This window comes from Lathamus discolor, chromosome 3 (assembly GCF_037157495.1).
Source record: "Lathamus discolor isolate bLatDis1 chromosome 3, bLatDis1.hap1, whole genome shotgun sequence".
NCBI lineage: Eukaryota > Metazoa > Chordata > Aves > Psittaciformes > Psittacidae > Lathamus > Lathamus discolor.
The window spans coordinates 45,364,915-45,372,336 of NC_088886.1; the positions used below are offsets into that span (position 1 = coordinate 45,364,915).

At 42.1% G+C, this 7,422-nt stretch overlaps 1 long non-coding RNA gene across 1 annotated transcript; it reads right to left on the reverse strand.

The window, feature by feature from the left end:
* Window positions 1-2,730: 2,730 nt before the first annotated feature.
* Window positions 2,731-7,012, reverse strand: LOC136010962 (uncharacterized). The gene is made up of 3 exons (XR_010611108.1): window positions 6,995-7,012; window positions 3,146-3,240; window positions 2,731-2,780 (listed from the first exon to the last, which is right to left on the reverse strand). It is a non-coding gene; the product is annotated as an uncharacterized LOC136010962 (long non-coding RNA).
* Window positions 7,013-7,422: the final 410 nt, after the last annotated feature.

The following is a 7,422-nucleotide window of genomic DNA, read 5'->3' on the forward strand; positions in this document are numbered from 1 at the left end:
AGTATGTAACAAAAGGTTTGGGGTTTCAGAAGTTTAGTCCCTGAGGATAAACAAATAAAGTTGTAAAGAGTACACCTTGCTAATATGATTGCTCCTTATTAGCATAATAGTTTTCAAATAAACAATCTGCTAGTGTCTCTAATAAGCAATTACTCTATGATGAAAACTGCAAATGGAGCCCACTGGTGGGTAACAGATAACAGTAAAATCTGTCAATAAAATAAACATTGTTCTGCCTGAACAGCTCTCTTCTTTACTCCAAGAGAAGAACAGAGCTGCCTAGGTATTTTTACAGGCTGATATTTGACAGCCAGACATGTTGCAGCACTGGTCTTCTGATACGTTGCTATGTTGTTATGTGGAGTCTTTACTCTTTACGATGTTAGTGTTATGCCAAAATAAGGCAGATATCTTTACTTAGTTGGAACCTACCTACTTTGAGTACTTGAGTCAAATAAAACCACAGTAAGATGAGCATTTGCCCAAGAATGGTGACTTGCCAGATTATTGGGGTTTGCTTGCTTTCATAAAATGAAGATCATAATTAATAGCTTGGAGTCCATCCTATCTCTGAAACATGCAAATGAATGGAAATTGTGTCTCGGCATTCTTTCCTTCTTGCTGTTCTAAAACATAAAATATCATTTACAGCGCAAAAAGGTGTTAAATATATGCAACAATCTCACTCTCCCAAACATAGAAAAGTGTGAAAAAATTCCTAATTTTTCAAGCATAGTTGACAAACTATTATGAAAACATTTGCAGACATAATTTACATACTTGTCTCATTGCTTTACCATAGATTAGAAACCCACGTTGTGCTTGCTTTGGTCTCCATATTCCTAGAGTCTTTTTTTCCAAAGTAATTTTGTACATGTTCTTTTCATTTTCAGGAAATAAAGATGTAGCGTATGAGAGGGTCACAAATCCCCAGACCTGGCCCTTTCCGAGTTCCACTGTATTAGGTTTTAATTTTATATACAGCTCTATAGAAAAGGGATCATTTGAAGGAAAATCTTGAGCCATTCTTATCTTTGTTCCACTTCTGGAGTGACATCATGGTACAAACATGCAAGGAATGTACAGTAAAGCCTGGTGTGGGAAGAAGATCTTGGCAGAGGGATGATTAATAGCGTCTAAAAGAGGGAAAACAGTTATGTAATAAATACAGCCCATGAGATTCAAACTGAAGAAACCATCACAGGTGCAGACTGTAAACAGGCCCCAGAGGAAAGAATATTGGTCTTTTAAAGGTGGACTCTGTAAACAAACAGATGAGGCGTAGGAAATATCCTTTCATATACATTTTTATGGTACAAATCAGTACATGGAGCACATAAGCACTGTAAGTGTTTATAAACTCAAAGAACACTCATTCTGCAGTAAAGCAGCACAAATAGTGCCACAGTGTACATCTGTGTAGCGTGGGGAAGATGTGTGGTCTGGTGGCTCAGTTTGGTTTTTTGATTTTCACAAATGACATGATTTCTGCCTCTCTGGTTTTGTTTTGTTCCATTTAGCTGCTCTCAGCTACATAATTGTTCTTCTAGCTTGTAAATATTATGGTCAACCTCCAGCAAAGTTTAGATGAGGCCAATCAAATGTAAACAAGTGTGTCTGCACCAATGATGTGAGTAAGCAAAGCCAGCTTTTGTGATATTTCCTCCTCCTTTTCATAACTCCCCTGGGACTGCAAGAGCTTTGCAGAGCCTGCTGTGGTAGCACACAGCCTGGCCTGCAGTTTAACTGCTTGTTTGGGACATTTTTCTTTTTTCCTTTTTTTTTGGTTTTTTTTTTTTTTTTAGTTTTTTTTTTGGGGGGGGGGGGGTGGGGGGGTGGTGTGTTGTATTTGAAGTAGGAATTATGCAATGGAATGAGAACAATAGACCAGAAAAACTTGTGTGGGGTGTCCTTGCATCTGTCCATGCTTCTGTCCCTGGCCAAGAGATCACTGTCTGCAAACTCAGCACAAAGTCAATGTAGGTGTAATGTGGGTTCCAGAAAGGTTCAGGATGAGAAGTGACTTCTGATTAGCTGTGGCCTTATGCAATGTTGCAATGCTGTGGCACGACATGGGGTGTTCCAACGATGCTATGTGATGAGCTCAGAAGTTGTGCTTGCCTGTACTGGGACAGCAGTTTTCCAGCAGGCTCAGGCTAACCTGTGCTGCTTCGCAGTGCAAACAACAAAGCCTTACACACCTCAGGTCCTGTGGCTTGGCAGCATTGTCATGGTGCAAGGGTTGCAAGGGCCCTTATACTAGAATCACTGAACCCATTGTTTGAAAGCCTTTGCATGAAAAAGGTATACATGGCATACTTTTTACCCTTGAAAATTATCTTTGAGTAAAAGGGTTTTACTCCACATTTCTCTGCTTTTTCAGCCCACCAGATTCAGCCCACCAGATTTAACAGCCTGTTAATTCATTGTCAATCACTTTGCACAGCCCCTGACTTACAGGACATACTATCAGCACAGTAAATGAATCCCATGGGCTTTCTGCTGCGTAATGCAAACACAAGAATACAGGTAGGTTTTTCCTGCACACAAGCTCCCCTGCATTGCTTTGGAGCCCCTCGTTGTTGTGCACTGATGCAAGCACTGCCTGATCCTCTGCACTCAACCTTTACCCATCTCCTGGCCTTGCCTTCCTGCTGCAGGTTTGTGTCTTCCAAGTGCCTGAATCCTGTTGTGTATTTGCAGCCATAGCAGTTCAATAATAGTGGCAACCTTAGATCCCACATCTCGTCCTCCCATAAGCAGCGGGCTGTGTTTGGTGGCTGTTGGGTGTACATTTGTGATTAGATACAAGTTAACCTTAAAGGAAAAGCCGCACCAAAGTGATTGTTGCAATGCTATTGATCTCCTAGGAACAGAGCCTGGGAGGTGTCTGACATTTGCATTATTATCTATGGGAGAGGAAGGAGCTGGGCTGTTTTTTTTTTCCCACAAGAAATGTATCTATTTTTGAGTGCAAAGTACTTTCTTTGCCATGGGACCCAAAACAGTTTTTATTCACTGACTCAGGGTCTCTGGAGGCTTCTTCCCTAAGCTGAGGAGGCAAATGCTTTAGTTGATTTGCAGCTGGAAAAGTGACAGCCCAATTAGCTAAAACTGTTAATTTAAAGGTAGAGATGGTTGTTACCTGTTTGCAGATATCTTGGCTTTGAAGAAGCGGTTTCCACCAACACTGTTCCTCCCTGTTTACATACAAAGTAGCTGTAGATTTGATCATAAAAGCTATTGGGTGAGAATCCAAAAGCAATCATTAGTTATTTGCAATTAAATTTGTACAATAGCCCATTTACTTAATTATGGATAAATGCTTACTGATGAATCCTTCCTTCCCAAAAGACAATTTCCCCAAGGCCAAGGCAGAAACTACAGGAAAGTATTTGGATGGTGTTCAAGTTGCAGAGCCAGAATGGGTCAGTTTGGCAGCTCATGGCCTCAGGCTGATCCATAGGATGCTTCCATGTGCCTTTTTATTTACTTTTTTTCTGAAGATGAAGAATGTCTATAGTCAGCACTCATGGTCCAAACAGCAGAAAACACTTTTCTGCATTTGTGGAAAGTGTGATGGTTGGACCCCAGTCTGCCTTGTCCACCATGGAAGGAAAGGACTAGGTGGCAAATGCACTGTGGGAGCTGCCAGTGTCTGTGCAGCCTGGGAGTTTTGGCAGGTATGGAATACTGGCAGCTGGGACAAGACACCTAAGCATGCTCTTCTGTTTCATTCATAGGTTACATGGGGACTGTTCAACCTTTAGACAAAGGCTTTCCAAATAAAATATTTCACAAAGAAACAAAATACCAAGGAATGGCATGTAACAATAATTCCTTCATGTTGCAAAATCTGTGCAATAAACTTCGGATAAGTCATTACCAAATGTGCACAGTAGCACTTCTTTGTATTTGGACTTGTTCTTAAATCTATATACATAATCAGCTCTCTGAACTATGCTCCAGGCATAGTGAAGTGGAAAGAAATATTAAAAAAATGCCTGCAGAGATCAAGTCTCTTGATACTTTTGGTAAATGCACTGCTTTTGCTATTGTTGGGGGTTTCATTAGTTTGAATTGTCTGTCTTGATGCTGCTTATAAGTTGTGGACAGTAAAGAAGGTTTCAAAATGGCATGTTACCATGGAATATTTTTATTGTTATTATATAACAAAGAGGTAACCCTCATTAATCCCAAAGTCAAAGTGCAACTTCAGATTTCCTAGAAGATGATATCTTAATTGAGCTCTGCCTGTGAGATGACTGAGTTAAGTTCATGTCATGTTTTTGCATGAGGTGTGGCTGTCAGTTAGGGGCAGTTGGTTGTTTTGAGAAACATAACAAAGAGTTTCAGTGCAAAGAAACCTTTTTTGCTGCCTGTTAACCAAAGTCCAATTTTCCTGTTGGCTTTCTAGAGCTCAGCTTGACTGAGGCTGTGTGCCACAGTATGGCAGGGGGTCTATGAGCTTATGTACCTCTAGACATGAAGGCAAGCAGATCTGCAGGACAGCACACTGGAGTGGGATCCTAGCTGTACATTGCAGTGTATGTTGCTAAACAACTGAGAGCTCCTTACATTGCTTCTTTTACGCTGGTGGAGAGGGTACAGGCACACAATGCTATGTGTGGCCAGAACTGGCAGTCTGTATCTTGTGTCTGTAGTGAAGGAGCCTTTTTGATCCCAGTCTGTGAAGTAACAGGTAGTATATGTGAAGGATCTAATGTGGCTGATGATGTGATTTTTCCTCCTATTCTTTTGAATCAGACTTGTGTGCAGAACCCTTGATCAAACTCCTTCTTAGTGATGTTTCACTATTTCTGCTTTCCATTATTTGCCAGTCACAAAAAGGAGGTCTCATAACCAATGCAGCATTAATAGTAGATCTTAGAACAATCAGTGGTTTCAGAAACTATTTTCCCTGCTTTCATGGCTTATTATAAAAGTGTCGATCTCTCACTATCTAACGAACAAACTTCTGCCCTGGATGCATTTCCTCTTGGGCAGTTTGCCAGGAATAACAAATTTAACTTTAGCTCTCAGCTTAAGAAGTTTCACTTCACTGAGTAGAGTTCAAGTACAGTCTATTACCCTGACTAAGTGATAGAGGAGTCCTTTGATGTTTGCTTCTTGAGTGGCTTATACAAGCCAGGGCTTCCTGTAGGAAAAAGAGCTGCAGCTGAAGGAAATACTTGATTGATCAGGTAACCTCGTCCTCTCTCTTTTATCTGAAAGTGCCTGAGTGCCCAATGACAGAATTATGCAGAGATATAAAGACAGATTTGGTACTTGCTCCACCAGCAGGAGTCACCTACTGTTTGATGAAGATGCTCAGTTTATCAGGTGAGAAGGAACAGTCCTGCTGCTTCCAAATTCCTATCCTTGACTTTGTTCAATGTAAAGAAGGTCTTCCTCATATTGGGTTGAAAATTCTTGTGTTTTAATTTATGTCCATTGCTCCTTGTCCTGTTGCTGGGCACCACTGGAAAAAGTCTGGCACTATCCTCTTGGCACCTGCCTTTGAGATATTTATATGCGTTAATGTGATCTCCTCCCAGTCTTCTTTCCTCTAGATTAAACACGCCCAGCTCCCTCAATCTCTACTCATAAGAGAGATGCTCTGGACCCCTGATAGTCCCTGTGGTCCTACACTGGGCCCTCTCCAGTAGCTCCTTGTCTTTCTTGAACTGGGCAGCCCAGAACTGTACACAGCACTCCTGATGTGGCCTCATTAGGGTCAAGTAGAGGGGGAGGATCACATCCCTCTGCCTGCTGGCCACACTCCTCCCAATGCACCCCAGCATACTATTGAAACCCCTGGCCTCAAAGGCACGCTGCTGGTTCATAGTCAACTTATCATCTACCAGTACTCCAGGTCCTTCTCGGCTAAACTGCTCTCTAGTAGGTCAGCCCCCAACCTGTACTGGGGTTCTTCCTCCCCAGGTGCAGTACCCTGCACTTGTCCTTGTTGAACCTTATTAGGTTTCCTCCTGCCCAGTTCTCCAGCCTATCAAGGTCTCACTGAATGGCAGCACAGCCTGCACAGGGCAGGCTAAGAGCATAGGACAGGCACAGAGCATATGGACTAGCTAAGAACATGGAGGACAGGGAAGAGGCACCAGCAAACCTTGCATTGCATAAATAATTTCAAGATACCCACTGTTCTTTGGTCAGTGGTCATGAACTGCTGTGCTTTATTTCTGAGCTTGTGTATTTAAAAGCTCCCTCTGCTAGATTGTAACTCACAGATAATTGTTTTTTCTGGGCCAGTTTTTGTTCATGACAACTTCTTCTCTCCCTGATCCTTATAACTCTGGCCACAATGTGTATGGTGAGTGCAGCATTGTTTTTGCTGTCTATGCTGGAGCTCCAAGGCACCATACTTACCCACAGAACTCTCTTCTTTAACCAAGGGCCAAGCAGTCTGTGAGTAGCACTGCAGTGTCAGACGTAGCTGTGGTAGTAACTCAGTATTACTGGCTGGAGAGGTCTTACTCCCCTTCTTAGCTCCTGGCTTTCCAATTTTGCTATTTCCCTTGAGTTGGACTTATTGGGTGCCTGTCAGATGACTATTGAGCTGATTCAATTCACTAACCAGAAAGAAAACTATCCCCATGCAACACTGTCACCATTGGCTGAAAGGAGGGCATGAGGAGGCTTGGAGGAAAACAGCCTTTATTTTGCAATTAGATGTTGCAATACCTGTGTATATTGCATGTTCCACGGTGTTGCAAGAGAGTCCCTTAAGCAGAACTCATTGAATTTGGTTTCTAAAAGCTTAAGTACAGGCACTGGAAGTTGTGAAATTACCCTTTATTCAGTGCTTGCAAAGTAACAAGTTATTTCCTAAACTCTTTTTTTACAACTTATTTTGAATTGTGTTGAAGTGGCTTTTCCTCCATGCCCAAGTTCTGGAACAATTTTAATCCTGATCGCTCTGGCTCTCCCAATCCACTTCGTTGTATAGTTAAGCATTTTAACAAGGTCTAATTACCTGTTAGAGACATCAGTGTTTTCCTTCTTTGCAGCTCTGCTGTAGCAGGCAGTTTCAGAGTACCTCAGGACAACTGAATAAACCTGGGAGTTGTCTTCCTGCCCCCAGGTGTTCTGCTGTTGCTATCCACCTTTCAAGATCTAGACTTCAGAGAACTTCTGAAACTTTTTGCAGTTTCATCCCCAAGACTGTTCTGCACAGTGGACAGTGACGTTTTCCAATCAGCAGTGTTATTTTTAAGCTCTGCTATATCATCATCTAGTCATGTACCTTATTGCTTCACAGACCCTGTGGCCTGCTTGTGTTGCAGAGAAAGCTAGCTAGGGGGGAGAGTAATTCCTCCTTTTTTGCCTTCCCCTTCCATTCTTGCATCACAGAGGTCTTTTTTTAGCTGGGAATGGGAGCTGATTTTGAAAGGGCATGTGACT